Source organism: Mustela nigripes, chromosome 16 (genome assembly GCF_022355385.1).
Source record: "Mustela nigripes isolate SB6536 chromosome 16, MUSNIG.SB6536, whole genome shotgun sequence".
In the NCBI taxonomy this organism is placed as follows: Eukaryota; Metazoa; Chordata; class Mammalia; order Carnivora; family Mustelidae; genus Mustela; species Mustela nigripes.
Genome location: NC_081572.1, coordinates 54,210,361 through 54,225,759, shown reverse-complemented (window position 1 = coordinate 54,225,759; position 15,399 = coordinate 54,210,361).

Below are 15,399 nucleotides of genomic sequence, written 5' to 3'. Positions count from 1 at the left end.
ACTTTTCTTTTCTTCTTAAATGTAATATACTGTATCATTCTATTTTATGTTAAAGACAGAAAATGAAGGTGGGTTATTAGGATTTAGAATAACAAATATGTATTTGGTCTTGGTCCTTGTCCCTGTCCCAGAAATTCTTAAAACCCTTAGAATTGGGCACCTGGGTGGCTCAGCGGGTTAAGCCGCTGCCTTCAGCTCAGGTCATGATCTCAGGGTCCTGGGATAGAGTCCCGCATCGGGCTCTCTACTCAGCGAGGAGCCTGCTTCCCTCTCTCTCTCTCTCTCTCTGCCTGCTTCTCTGCCTACTTGTGATCTCTGTCTGTCAAATAAATAAGTAAAATCTTTAAAAAAAAAAAACCAAAACCCTTGGAATTGCTTATGTGATGAGTGATAAAGGTGTCTTTTGTGATGTTAATGAGGTCACTTTTGGACCAGACCCCAGGTCACCTAAGGAGGAGGGCTGGTTGCCAGAGGAACCAACCAAGTGATTAGAAGGTTGGAATTTTCATTCCTCTCCTCTTGACTCCCTGGGCAATGATTTAATCAATTGTGCCTATGTAATGAAGCCTCTTTAAAAACCGAGAAGGGTGGGGGACAGGAAATGTCCAGGCTGGTGAACATGTAGAGATTGGGGGAGGGTGGTACCCCCAAAGGGGGGGTATGGACACTCTGTGCCTGTTCTCCATACCTGTCCTCTGTGATCCTTTTATCATAAACTGGTGATCCAGTGAGTAAATGGGTTTCTTGAGTTCTACAAGCCATTCTAGCAAACTAATCAAATCCAAGATGGAAGTTGTGGGAACCTCTGATTTAAGCCCATCAGGCAATATTTAGGGAGGCACACCCATAGCAAAGATTGAGTTCCCTGCCAGCCCAACAGATGGGAGACAAAAGCACCATGATTAAGATGAGTGAACAAAATGAGACCTCAGTTTTCAACTGCTGATGAGGTCAGAGATGTTTCGGTGATGATTTTGAGTGGTTACCAGGGAAACAAACACGTGATCTACCAGAGTAAGGGTTTCTGTACTGCAGCCTTGGGAAGGACGGAGGAAGGTGAGTAGGGATAAAAGGTCAGGCTCTGAGCTGGAGCTGGTAGGTGGGAGAGGGGATGGTGACACAGTGTAAGATAGAGAGTGAGCCCAGCCAGAGGGTGGTTCCAACGTGCGCTGATCTGACAATATGGCTGGAACTCATATATATAATTCTACAGAATGAATAAATACGCATTCAGTAAAGTATTTTCTTTCTTAAGCAACTAGCATTTTCTGCATCCCTGGGATATGGTAGAGGGTTGATGTTTGAAAAAAGGGACATGTGCATAAAATTAAGTCCTACCCGTATGGCCCATCTCTCTCTCTCTCTCTTTTTTAAAGAGTTTATTTATTTATTTCAAAGAGAAAGAGCAGGAGCATGGGAGAGGTGTAGAAGGAGAAGCAGACTCCCTGCTGAGAAAGGAGCCTGACGTGGGACTTGATCCCAGGACCCCGGGATCATGACCTGAGCCAATGGCAGGCGTTTAACCCACTGAGCCCCCCAGATGCCCGGACATAGCCCATTATCAATGTGACTTTCTTGTTGTGTCTGTAACGTAAAACAGAGTAATGTAATTGGTTACATGAAGATACAAAGTGTAGCCAGCTTAAAGTGTGCACCACTCTGTTCAGATGGGCAACAAGAACAATCTGAATTTCTTTATACTTGATGACGGATCTCATTTCTCCGGTTCCTTTTCTTCCTCAGTGACAGGGAAAGAAGCTCCTTCTTTGCTTTTCCTTTTTTGCATGATCATCCCCACCGCCCACCCATGCCTCTTGCCTTCATTAGCCTCCCACAACAAGGTAATCTATATTGACAAATCATTGCATATATGTCAAATTTCCACCATATACATATATTTCAAAATTGATCATATGTCTACAAATAAACATGCCCATATTTGGGGGGGTTGGATTTTTAAAAATTGGTATACTATTGCACATTTTTCTGCATCTTGCTATTTTCCCCACTCAGTTATGCCTCCTGGAGCCATAACTGAGTTATGCCCCTCCAAGTGAAGGGGATGACTCTAATTTATGATTTGCATTGGTTGTGTAAATAGTGCACCTTGTAGATGTAGTAACACTAGCACCTTGTAGATGTAGTAACAGCCATTTTTCTATTGAGCTGCATTCATTGTGTTCCAAGTTTTCTCCCTCAAACTTTGCTACAATAAACATTCTGGTACATTATCACCTTACAAGGTAACGAATCAAAGTATTTTTCTGGATGGGGTGGGGGATAGGGTAGGGGTTAGTCCAGATACGGACTCTGATGAAACTCTAAGAATATCTCTTAATTTGGTAGAATTAAACTGAGTCTAAAATAAGCCAGAATTTAGGGTTCCCCGTTCCTTATCAACTCATTTTCACCAGCTGAGTGATACTCACCATTAGGGAACTGCTGGTTCCTTTGTTCCTTTATTTTACCAATCTATCCATCTTCATCCATCTATCCCTCCACCATTCAAGAATTAGTCGAACATGCACAATGTACCTAACACCATTTTAGGAATAATAGATGACACAAAAGATATATATATATATATATATATATATATATATATATATATACACACACATACATACATATAGATATGTGTGTGTGTGTGTGTGTATATATACACACACATATATACATACACATATATATAGCTGTTCAACAGTAGCGGACCTAGATTATAACAGAAACATGAGAGACCTGCTGGCCAAATCGAGCCCATGGCCATCATGTTGGTTCTTCCCAGTAAAACCAAACAAAACTAAACTAAACCAAAACAGAAAAACAAGCCCCCAAACCCCAACATTTAAAATCCTGTCTATTTCCCCTAAAAAATATGTAATTTTTAGCTTCTCTCCATGGGGAGCTTGGTTCAAGCTATGTCCACCTGTCAGTCCCCCCCCAAGCAAAACTTGGCCAAAGTGGGGTGGTGGTTCCTCCCTTCAGACAGGAAGCTCACTCCCATTCACCATGGTTCCCACTGTTCCCTAATGTCACCCTCCCAGGTGAGCCATCCATGGACAATTATCATTATACCAGCATGCTCGATTTTTTTCTTCTTTCCATGGGGAAATACACTGCCTGCATCTGTGTTAAAATCGGGAATGCCAATGAACTGAATGTTTCGGGAAAACGGCAGAGATCCTACAGAGTAAAGACAAAGTGAGGATTCATCCTGGGTGTCTCCTGCACAAATAGAAAGATCCATACTTGGAGGCTGCGGCGGGGTGGCAGCCCGCCCCTCCCCCATTAGGTGACCCCATGTCACTGCCAGTTAGACACAGCACCCCAAGTTGCTCCAGAGGAGAACAAATTAGGAGCCAGCTATCTAAGGAAGGGGGGGGGGGAGGAAAGAAAGAAAAGGAAAAAAAAGGAGAGAAGAGCGGGTGCTGTTATTCTGAGAAACTTCTTTCCTCCTGCAAAGGCAGTGTCTTGGAAGGCTTGCGGTCTCTGACTTCTATATGGTTTCTGGCACATCGTTTTAATCAAAAGAAGAAAAGGAAACAGTGCAAAGCCTTCAAACCCTAAACACAATGAGCTGGCCACGGGAGATGCTGTTAAGTCATTCCAATAATATGCCAGGCTCAGAATAACAACATCTGTTCCTGCAGGGCAGTTAGCAGAGGATTAAAAACAAGAAAGAAACCTTGAACATGAATAGATTTGCTCACTGTCGACTAGGAGCTGCTAATGGACAGGACGGCGCAGTGGTTATATCATCAGCATCGTTGTGCCCAAACGCAGGCTGCACGGGGCTGGGCATGGTGGTGGGTGAGTTGGAAAGGAATGCCCTCCTGACCTCCATGATTTGTAATCTGTGCACAGAGACACTCTTGTGCATTGAAGGGCGCCATGGACTTTCCTGTCAGGAAGTCATAGAAATCTGAAAGATTCCCTCTGCTTTATATAGATGTTCTGAACACCCTTGTGGGCTCACTGCATTTGAGCAACAGAGAGCTCTAAGGGTCCCCCCACTCCAGTCCATCGAGAGAGGGCTTCAATTAGGTGTTAGGCATGAATACCCAATTTCCCTCAAACCCTAGGGCACACCTTTTTGCTTCTAGAAATCTAGGCTTGCAGAAGTGGCAAATTAAGTATAAGATCTTTCAGTGGCCAGCTTCCCCACCCAACCTTCCCACCCCCCACAGCCTAGAATTGAACCCAGGGCATGTCAATTTCTGGACCAATCTATATTTTGGGCATCATTTCCTTCACAAATCCTCTAGTATATTTCATTTACAGGTCCGTCCCCACCCCTCACCCGTGTAACCGCTGTTCTGACTTCAAGGATTACTCAAGGATCATCTCTCCCAGGATGCTTGTCCCAGTCTGGTTCACATGTGTCCTTCTATGGGCTGGCTGTTTGCCTCTGTCAGTGCACTTAATACACTGCAGTGTAGACAGGAAATCTTTGCATGATGTCACTGTGGTCGATGCCACTGAGTGTTTAATCAAACAACTGCAATCATTTGTTTGGCTTTGTTTGTTTTGTTCTCCTTTCTCATATTTGTCTCATGGGGCATATAATGAAGAACTAGTCTTCACCTCCAACTTCGGTGGACAGGGGAGAAAAGTGTGTCTCCCAGATCATCACTCTGTAGTGGGCATTTTATTTCCAGATGTGGCTGGAAGCAAAACATGTTGAAAATAAACTTGTTTTCCTGGTTGGTCATGAAGCTTTGCCAGTTTCTTCTGAATTGGTGGTGTTGCCTTCCATTCCTCCAGTTTCCTGTTACAAGGGGAGATCTTTTACCTGCCAAAGTCTGCATTTTTGAATCTGTATTTTTGAATTTCGGATGTTCTCAACCTCTCCTACCTGACATACTGGAGATTTCTGGGCTGGGAATTTTTCTACTCATGATGAAAAAATGTTTCTTCTGCAGATGATGTGGTCAAGGGTCTTAATCCAGACTCATCAATTTTACCTTCAGAATACCTTTCTTGTTTGAATAGTAGCAAGCCTGGATTTGAATCGTGGATCTGGTAGTAGTTAATTAGGTGACCTTGGGTGGGGGTACTTAATCTCTTTGCCTCAGTTCCTCTTTGTAAAATGGAGATAATCCTACACAAATCACAATTCAGGATTGTTGTAATTATTAAGTAAGATAAAGCAGATGGTAGCATAATACTTATCGCACCCTTGTGTGATTTAATAAATGTTATCTTTTTAAAAAGATTTTGTTTATTTATTTATTATTTATTTTTACAGAAAGAGCAGGAGGAGGGGCAGTGGAGGAGGGAGAGGGCCAAGCAGACTCTATGCTGAGCATGGATCCCGACACAGGGCTCAATCCCATGACTCTGAGATCACGACCTGAGCCAAAATTGAGTGAGATGTTTAACCAACTGAGACACCCAGGTACCCCTAAATGTTAGCTTTTAAATGACTGTCTTATCTTCTTATCCCACCATTCAGTCTAACAGTGGCTTTCTTGCTAGTACTACCTAAAATACTTCATGTGTGGGGTGCCTAGGTGGCTCAGTCAGTTAAGTGTCTGCCTTCCACTCAGGTCATAATCCCAGGGTCCTTGGATCAAGCCCAACATCAGGCTTCCTGCTCAGCGAGAAGTCTGATTCTCCCTCTTCCACTCTCCCTGCTTGTATTTCCTCTCTTGCTGTCTCTCTCTCTCTGTCAAATAAATAAATAAATAAATAAGATCTTCAAAATAAAATAAAATAAAATAAAATAAAATAAAATACTTCAATTGTAAGAGCATGTTATTGTTATTCACCCCTCTCGGGGTGGTTAATTAGCCAGTGAAGTATCCTAATCAGATTCAAAGCTAGTTTTGCCCACATGGTTTAAAGCATACTTGGACGTAATTTTAGATCCATGGAATTAGGAACATTTTAGCGAAATAGTGTAACAGTCTGTCAACCTTGCAGAGTAAGGTAGAGGGAACCAGCCAACCTTAAAGTCTGTGTCCACTCTGCAGCAGTGAAAGTGGGAACTCACCAGCCCCACCTCTTCACTTCAAAGCCCCTCCCTCCCCTCCTCTGCCCACAGCACCTGCCCGGCACATGGTTCTGGAATTCTAAGACTTGATTAGAACTGGTAACAGGGTTGTGGGGGAATGGAACGATCATCTCATCTCTGCCCACCATCAGACTTTATAACAAAGATCCGACTTCACTTGGATACCGGCCCCGGTTGGTTTTCTTGACCAGTCTCCTCTATACCTTGCCCACACTTTGCTAATTCTTTCCTTTCTCAACATTCTTTCTTTCGCCCCTCACTTTCCTTAACTCTTGGGTCAAAACTTAGCTTATAGAGGAAGTTTTCTTTTTCTTTTTTTCTTTTTTTAAAGATTTTATTTATTTATTTGACAGAGAGAAATCACAAGTAGATGGAGAGGCAGGCAGAGAGAGAGAGGGAAGCAGGCTCCCTGCTGAGCAGAGAGCCCGACGCGGGACTCGATCTCAGGACTCTGAGATCATGACCTGAGCCGAAGGCAGCGGCTTAACCCACTGAGCCACCCAGGTGCCCGAGGAAGTTTTCTTTATATGCCCTATGATCTGTAAAGTCTTATACTGATGGTCATTACCTTTTATGAATTTAATAATTTACAAAAGCGTCACTAAAGATATTACAGATAAGTCACAGACTTCAAAATAAATAATACTATTTATGCTGCATATTTGTTGAAGGAAACAATAAATGTTCTGTTGGGCTTAAGACTATTTCTATTAAAACTGAAGTTGGAAGAAACGAGGTCCGCCCCCTCCCCAACCTCAAGAGGACTTGACAAGTTTTTATACTAGCTGAATTAATTCTAACTCTCTTTTTAAAAGATTTTATTTATTTGTTTGACAGAGATCACAAGGAGGCAGAGAGGCAGGCAGAGAGAGAGAGAAAGAGTGAGAGGGAAGCAGGCTCCCTGCTGAGCAGAGAGCCTGATGTGAGACTCCATCCCAGGACCCTGGGATCATGACCTGAGGCAAAGGCAGAGGCTTTAACCCACGGAGCCATCCAGGCACCCCAATTCTAACTCTTTGAATGAGTCAATGTAATTTACTATCTCAAACAGGTAAGTGAATATTACGGACTCAGGGATAATACAAATGTAACAAGTAACCACTGCGATTATCGTAGAATTTGATAGGAAACCTATTTGTAAATGAACTACTGAGTTTTATGATGGCACAACACAGGATAAAGTATAAATATGGCAAGGAAAGAACATTCAAAGGAACTGGCTTAATGTTTAAATTCTTCATAAGTTCAAGGTAAATGTCTTACAAATACTGTTATATATGTAACAAGATGAAATGGCTTGGTACGTCATATTTTCAAAGCCTTATGCTAATAGCTGAGCTTGTCTTGGTCTTCTGGTATTATAAACTTAGAGGCTTTTTAATCTTCACGGTGCTAAGTTAAGTAATTTGTATTTTATAATCACAAAGTGCCTTGTACAAAGCTGTTCTCTGTTGACACATCTCTCCTGCCTTCCCACTGACCTCTCCCATCCCAAGCAAGGCTTCCCAAAGCATTCCGTTCTGGAAATCACAATTGCAAGCATTGACTGTTTCTGGTTCTCATTTTGTAACAGCGCTATGTCCCTTGGTGGCTTCAGCACTGTGAGGAACAGCAGTGTGGGAGAAAAGGAGGCACAAAAATTAATATTTCAAGATACTCTCTCACTAAGCACATCAGCTCATGGAATCCTCATAGCCACACAGCGAGGGTGGGTCATTATTTAAAATCATCCACATTTCAAAGCTGGGGATGCTGAGGTTCGGGGAAGTCAGATGTCCTGCCAGAGACAACAGTGCCAATCCGTGACTTGACCCGATACAAATTTCACATTAGCCACGCAGCCCTCTGGGGACCTCCATTCTATCTCCCTGAAATAATGAAACACTGCCAAATGGAATTTTTTTTTTTATCAGGATCTAGGATCTTCTGATATCCCAGGGTGCATACAGGCCATAAAATATGGGAAAACATACATATTAAAATTACAAGCACCTGATGAAGTAAGTCACCTGTGAGATCAAGGCGTCTAGTTTATTTCAAATGGACTCTGATGAGCTATTATCCCAATGGTGCTGTAAGACCTCAGGAGATGAGTTTCCTTTCCTTTTCTTTTTTAAAAGATTTTATTTATTTATTTGACACACAGAGAGAGAAATGACAAGTAGGGAGAGAGGCAGGCAGAGAGAGAGGAAGGGAAACAGGCTTCCCCGCTGAGCAGAGAGCCCAATGTGGCACTTGATCCCAGGACCCTGAGACCATGACCTGAGCTGAAGACAGAGGCTTTAACCCACTGAGCCCCCCAGGTGCCCGAGTTTTCTTTCTGACACTCTTTATTTTATGTCCTGCTTATTCTTCCAGTTTCTACTCCATATTGAGGCATTCCTTTTCTCTTTCTGTATGTTTCTGAAGCCTGTGGCTGTTCTAGCTTCTTTGCTTCTGGGAGCTAGCAAGCCGGGAATTTTGTTTTCCAAGGGTCTAGTATTTTTGATCTTCATCACAAATTCTTCCAGGGCTCTTAATACAATGTTTTAAAATAGCCTCCAGGATTCCTGGGGGTTATTAACTTACAGTGTGACGGTTCATTTACCCTGCAAACCCCATGCCTACATTTTTCCCCCCAAAGTTCTATTTTCAAACATGAAATAACTATGCGATGAGCATCTCTCCTATAGTATCCTATTCCACGGAGAGGCTGTAGATATATCTGTCTTTGGGGCAAGTGGGAAGGGTAACTGAGTTTAAAATGAGAAAGCGAGTTCGATGCCTTTTTTGTGTGTGTGGCAAAAAAAAAAAAAAAATAGCAACATTTACCGTTTTTGTCATTTTAAGGGTGTAGTTCAGTGACATCAAATTCATTGCCCTCCTTCTCCGGAGGGGACGGTGTTTCAAAATGGCCTGACCCCTTAAGAGAGTTAGGTGGTGCACTTGGAAAAAATGTTCGTATCCGTCAGCTCAGGGTGCCATGATACGATTCCACCATAGACGGTGTGGGTTTAACAACAGAAATCCATTTCTCACACTTCCGGACTCTGAGAAGTAGAAGGTCAAGGTGTGGGCAAGGTCAAAAAAAGAGACCTTGGCCTGTAGACACCTGCCCCCTTGCATGTGCTCCCATGACCTTTTTGAGGGCACGCAAGCAGAGAAAGCAAGCTCTTGGGAGTCTCTCTCTCTTTTATAATTTTTTTAAAAAATATTTTATTTTTTTGAGTGAGAATGAGTGAGCGAGCGAGAGAGAGCATGCACAAGAGCAGGGAAAGGGGGAAGGGCAGAGGGAGAAGCAGCCTCCCCACTGAGCAGGGACCCGCCCCCCCCCCCATAAGGGGGCTCGATCCCAGGACCCTGAGAGAACATGACCTGAGCTGAAGGCAGATGCTTAACCAAATAAGCCATGCAGGTGCCATCTCTTATTATTATTTTTTCAAGATTTTATCTGTTTATTTGACAGAGAGAGAGAGAGCGAGAGAGAGTGCATAAGCCAGGGGAGCGGCAGGCAAAGGGACAGGGAGATGCAGGTTCCCTGCTGAGCAGGGAGCCTGATGTGGGGCTTGATCCCAGGACCCTGGGATTATGACCTGAGTGGAAGGCAGACGCTTAACTGACTGAGCCACCCAGGCGCCTGAAAATCTCTTCTTATAAGAGATTACACTCCCATTGTACGCCCCTATGCCCTATGACCACATCCCACTCACACTACCTCCTAAAAGCCCCATCTCCAAATACTATCATGTTGGGTAATTCGCCTTATGAGTTCTGGGGGAAAACACATTCAGTCCATAACGATGATTCACCAGATCCTTATAAAGGGCTCGGTAGAAACCCCTGGGATTGGCAGGGTTCTAATGACATTGCTCCAAAATCCCTAGAAAGCTAGGGGAGGGCTGGTCCGCAGGGAAGAGAATAAACCACCTGAGTCTGGAAACAGTTGGGTCGCCCAGGGAGCCCTCAGTCTACTCTGGTCATTCAGAGACGCAAGGGGGAAATAAAGAGCCCCGTGGGTGAGAGATCTTTGCTGGCGGACGGAACCATGGTGACAAGGAATTGATCACGTGTGGGCTATTGTAGCATCTCATCACTCAGACACTGAAAATATGATCACCCAAGGAAGAGAGGAGAATCAACCAAGGACATGTGCCTAGGATTTGAACTCGAATGTTGCAAGCATGAATCAAGAAGAAACAGAGCTCTCTTCATACTTTGTAGGTTTGCAGTCTCTTTTCCTTACAGTTTCAAAATTTGCTATGATTTAGTATAAGAATGTACTCAGAATTCACACTTGGGCATAGTTGCTCCGTTGTTTCTGTTCATTTATATTTTTGGTAGGAATTTTTGTGCATTATTTTATATTTAATACATGTACATGGCACAGAATTCCAAAAGAACAAAAAGATATGCTTCAAAATATATCTCCTTCCCACCCTGATTTCCCCTACACCCAGAGAGAGCTACAAGCTCTAATGTTTTGTGTGTCCCTCTGTGTTTGTGTGTGTGTGTGTGTGTGTATAGAGGGTTTTTTGGTTTTGATTTTGTTTTTACACAAGTAGCAATTTACTATGCATATGCTTCTGACCTTGCTGGTTTCACTTGCTATCTCTTTCATTTCTCTATATATCATATCAATCATAGAGCTGCCTCATTTTCTAAAATAGCTTTATAGTATTCCATTGTATGTATGAACCAGAATTTGTTATATTGGTCTCTTTTATTGGTTTACAATATGTCTTCAACAAGAATTATTTTCTTCCTTAAACAGAGAAAGGATTTTTTTCCCCTACTTTACCTTTGACAATTAGAACAGGACTGGTACATTGTAGGCTTTCAATAAATCTCATTCTATGGAATGTCAGTTGACGGCATCATTTCATATCTAAGTAAGTTGGGTTGGGGCTGGGACTCGGGGTACATGCATTTGTGACGTTGTTGATTGTGGCCATATTGCCTTCCATGGGGGCCATGATTTTTTCCTACCACCTGCTGAGGTTGGAATTTACCTGTTTCCTCACACCTATGTTCGTTCCCATGCCAACATCCATGCCCAGGATTGCAGCCAAAGTTTATTTTTGCCTCTCTGATATGGGAGAAACGTGCCTTGGTTTGATGTTTTCCATTTCCATTGTCCTAAGTCAAGTTACACACATTTTGTCTGTGATTTGTGTGTGCTGTTTACAGAGAAAGGGAACGATTTCTTTGTGATACATGTGGACAAGTTTTTTCCCCAGTATGTCGTGCATTTGAGTTTGTTTATGGTATTTTTCCATTCAGAATTTCTTTTCTTTTCTTTTCTTTCTTTCTTTCTTTTTTTTTTTTTTAGAACTTTTCAGGGCTTTCTGGCTTTTTGGGAGAGGGGTGAGCATAATTAAGAAAATCTTTCTCATTCCAGGATTATTTAAAATTTTGTCTCATGTCTTCATCTGTCCTATTCTAGTTTTTAAATGTGAAATCTGTGATTATCTAACATTTATTTTGGTGTTGGGGGAGTAGGGACACATCTTTTCTTTGAGACTGGCTATGGATACCATTTGGTGAAGAGCCCATTTTCTTCCTCCCTGATTTGCTGTGTTTTATTTATCAGTTATGAAACTCACACACATTTTTGGTTGGTTTGTGGACTCCCTAGTCATTTCCTTTGATCCACCTGTCTATTCAAGCATGAATCCGCATAGTTGCAATTACTGTGGATTTATTTTTTTTGGTGTGGCTGTCCTGGTTCCCATTCTTTTGTTCTTAAGTGTCCCAACTATCATTGCACATTCATTTTTCTGTATGTATTTTAGACTACATTTTTCTAGTGCTATCAGTAACCCTGTTTGTGACATTTGTTGCATTTATTCGAGATTAATTTAGGGACATTTGAAATCTTTATAATATTGAGCATTCCTATTTAATACATTTCCATTTATTCCATTTTTTAAAAAAGTTATCAGTTTCGCTTAAAATTTTTCTTCATGTAGATCTTACCTATTTTAAGATTTTTATTTTTTTATGTTTAAACTCTATATTCAACATGGGGCTCCAACTCACAGCCCCAAGACCAAGAGTCACACGTTCTCCCCGACTGAGCCAGCCAGGCATTCTTAGAGCTCGCATATTTTAAATTACACTTATTCCTGGCTATTGTATCCTTTTCACCACTACTATAAGTGAAATAAGTTTTCAATTACGTTTTCTACTTTCTTGTGGTAAATACACAAAAACTATTATTTATGTCAATTTTTAGTCTAACCAGTTTTTTATTAGTAATCGTTTTGCAAAACAGAAATGCAAATCAAAACCACAATGAGTTATCACCTCACACCTGTCAGCATGGCTTAAGACAAAAACACATGAAATAACAAGTGTTGGCAAAGATGTGGTGAAAAAGGAACCCCCACGCATAGTTGGTGGGAATGCAAACTGGTAGGGCCACTATGCAAAGAGTATGGAGGTTCCTCAAAAAATTAAAGATAGACTGACCATATGACCTAGTAATTCTACTACCAGGTATTTACCCAAAGAAAACAAAAACATGAATTTGAAAAGTTACATGCAGGGGTATCTGGGTGGCTCAGTTGGTTAAGCACCTGCCTTCGGTTCAGGGGTTCAGGTCGTGATCCCAGAGTTCTGAGATTAAGCCTCCTGTCGGGCTCCCTACTCAGTGGGGAGCCTGCCTCTCCCTCCCCTTCTGCCTGCCACTCCCCCTGCTTGAGCGCTCTCTCTCCCTCACTCTCTGTCAAATAAATAAATAAAATCTTAAAAAAAGAAAAGAAAAGGAAAGATATATGCATCCCTACTACTGCAGCATTATTTACAATAGCCAAGGTAGAGAAGCAGTCAAAAGGTCCATCCATAGCTGAATGGATAAAGAAGACATGGTATATATATATATATATATATATATATATATATATATATATATATATATATATATATATATATATATATATATATACAATGGATGGTATCCAGCCATAAAAAAGAATGAAATCTTGACATTTGCAATGACGGGAGAGAGCTAGAGAACGTTATGTAAAGTGAAATGGGTCAGTCAGAGAGAGACAGGTGCCATAGGATTCCACTCCTATGGGGAATTTAAAAAAACGAAACAAATGAATGAACAACAACAAAAGAGACAAACAAGCAAAACGCCCAGACTCTTCATTAGAGGAAACAAACTGGGGGTTGCCAGAGGGGAGATGGTAGGGGAGGGGTGAGATAAAGGGGGTTGATGGTACATTTATTTTGATGAGAACTGAGCAATCAGCCATCAGTGAACAGACCTGTTGAATCACTACAGTGGACACTTGAAGCTAGTATTATACTGTATCTTCATTATATTTCAATTAAAAAATACCTTTGGAGTTTACTCTTTTGTGCTCTTTGGGGATATGATCACATCATTTGCAAAAAAGGGTTTCATGTTGTACTTTCCAGGTTTCATGTTGTACTTTTCTCTATCGGTATCTCTATCCGTATCATATCCATATCTGTCTGCATCTACCCCAGCGTCTAAGTATCTTTGGAGAGGATTACATAATTTTTCACCAGAAGCTATTAATTAAATGAAACACATTAATAATTTCCTAATATCAAGTTATTCTTTGATGATTTCTGATTATGATTCTTGTTATTACTGGAACTCAGGCATCGATTTTTTAAGATACTATCATGTTCTCACATTTTATGTCAGATTTCCTTTTTTTTTTAAGATTTTATTTATTTATTTGCCAGAGAGAGTGAGAGAGAGAGAGAGTGAGCACAGGCAGGCAGAGAGGCAGCAGAGGCAGAGGGAGAAGCAGGCTCCCTGCCGAGCAAGGAGCCTGAGGTGGGACTCGATCCCAGGACGCTGGGATCATGACCTGAGCCGAAGGCAGCTGTTTAACCAACTGAGCCACCCAGGTGTCCCTATGTCAGATTTTCTTATCAGTCTTTGGGGTGTTCATGTCTCAAATGTCCAGCTTCAAAACACAAATTAGCGGCTTTCTTTTTCTTTGTCTTGAACAACAAAAATGATATTGTAATTCAACCTTAAGGGATTAACACAATTAGATTGTAAATTTATCCGGAGTCTTTATTGTAAAGGGCAGGGCTGTTTATTAATTGTGTCTGTTTCTCACCAAAAAAAAATTGTTCTATTTTGATTATTGTGGTTTTTTTTTCCATTTTTTGTGATTTTGTGTGTTTTTTCGAAAGTCCCCTTTCGAAAGGCCAGAATCAGATCCCATCACTTTTCTCCTTGGAAAGTGGCTCTGTTCCACATCTCATGGCTTCAGGTCCTCAAGTTCAAAGCCAGGTCAGGGTTCACTTACCTGGCTTCCTAGGTGTTCTCAGTACATCCCCATAGCTCCAGATTCACCTCTTGTTGCCATTGCTTCAACCCATTTCTGCTTCAATGTGCACTTTGGACATGAGTGTCTTTCCAACGCTCTTCTAGGGTCACATTTTTGTAATTCATATTTTCCTATTCATTCAATCAACTAATTAATTAAACTTCATTTAATCCACCTTTTCAAATATGTTTGTGTCACGTCAAGCAAAGTACAATCATTTCTCATTCTTTTTATTTTCTCTGCATGTGTGTTTATTTCCCCTGATTTAATTTCTCATCTTTTGTATATTTATGAAGTTTTCTTTTTCCTCTGCTTAGGGTCTCTTACAGTTCTAGTTTCCTTTACCTTTTAAGGAATTGTCTCTTGAATTTGTCTATTAGTTTTACCATTTTTCCCCTTATTTTATTCTTCTACCATATCCCTCCCCGTCTTGCTAATTCTTTCTCTCCAATTTTATTAAGTTAACTTTGTTGTTATTATTGTTATTATTTTGTTATTTCCCCCAACTTCTTGAGTTGAATCCTAAATATATTTAATTTCTTTCTTTCCTTTTTGTTCTTCATACATATACATATACATATACATATATGTGTGTGTGTGAGAGGGAGCGGGGGTGGGGTGGAGGGAAGGGGCAGAGGTAGAGGTAGAGAGAGAGAGACTTTTTAAAAAAAAATTTATTTGACAGACAGAGATCACAAGTAGGCAGAGAGGCAGGCAGAGAGAGAGGAGGAAGCAGGTTGCCTGCCGAGCAGAAAGCCCGATGCAGGGCCCAATCCCAGGACCCCGGGATCATGACCCGAGCCGAAGGCAGAAACTTTTAACTCACTGGGCCACCGAGGCACCCTGAGAGAAAGAGTCTTAAGGAGACTCCACATGCAGGGCTTGTTACGGGGCTCAATTCACGACCCTGGTATCATGATCTGAGCCACAGTCAGGAGTTGAAGCCGTGACCCATAGGTTTAGATAGTGTCTTCATTGCTGTTACCATCTGTGATCTGTGCTTCTAGCTTTGATGACTCTTCGATGAGAATGTCAGGTGTTATGACTTCTTCTCTAGTGAAAAAGACTCTGTTGACACCT